Genomic DNA, 215 nt, shown 5'->3' on the forward strand with positions numbered 1-215 from the left:
CAACACATCGCATGTCAGCGAGGTCAGAGGTCTGGTGTGTGGTGGTTGCAGAGATAACATTGTATCATTTGTCAAAATCTTTTTTATTTATCATAATTTTGTCTGTGTTACTAAAGAGTCTTAAAGTAATCATAACAGGCTGCTTTTCAAAATTCAGCAAACAATGGCATCAATTTAGATGTACAAACCTTGGCTTCTTGCAGAAGATTGCTCAA

The sequence above is a fragment of the Sinocyclocheilus grahami genome, unplaced genomic scaffold (assembly GCF_001515645.1).
Source record: "Sinocyclocheilus grahami isolate Dianchi unplaced genomic scaffold, SAMN03320097.WGS_v1.1 scaffold525.1, whole genome shotgun sequence".
Classification (NCBI taxonomy): domain Eukaryota; kingdom Metazoa; phylum Chordata; class Actinopteri; order Cypriniformes; family Cyprinidae; genus Sinocyclocheilus; species Sinocyclocheilus grahami.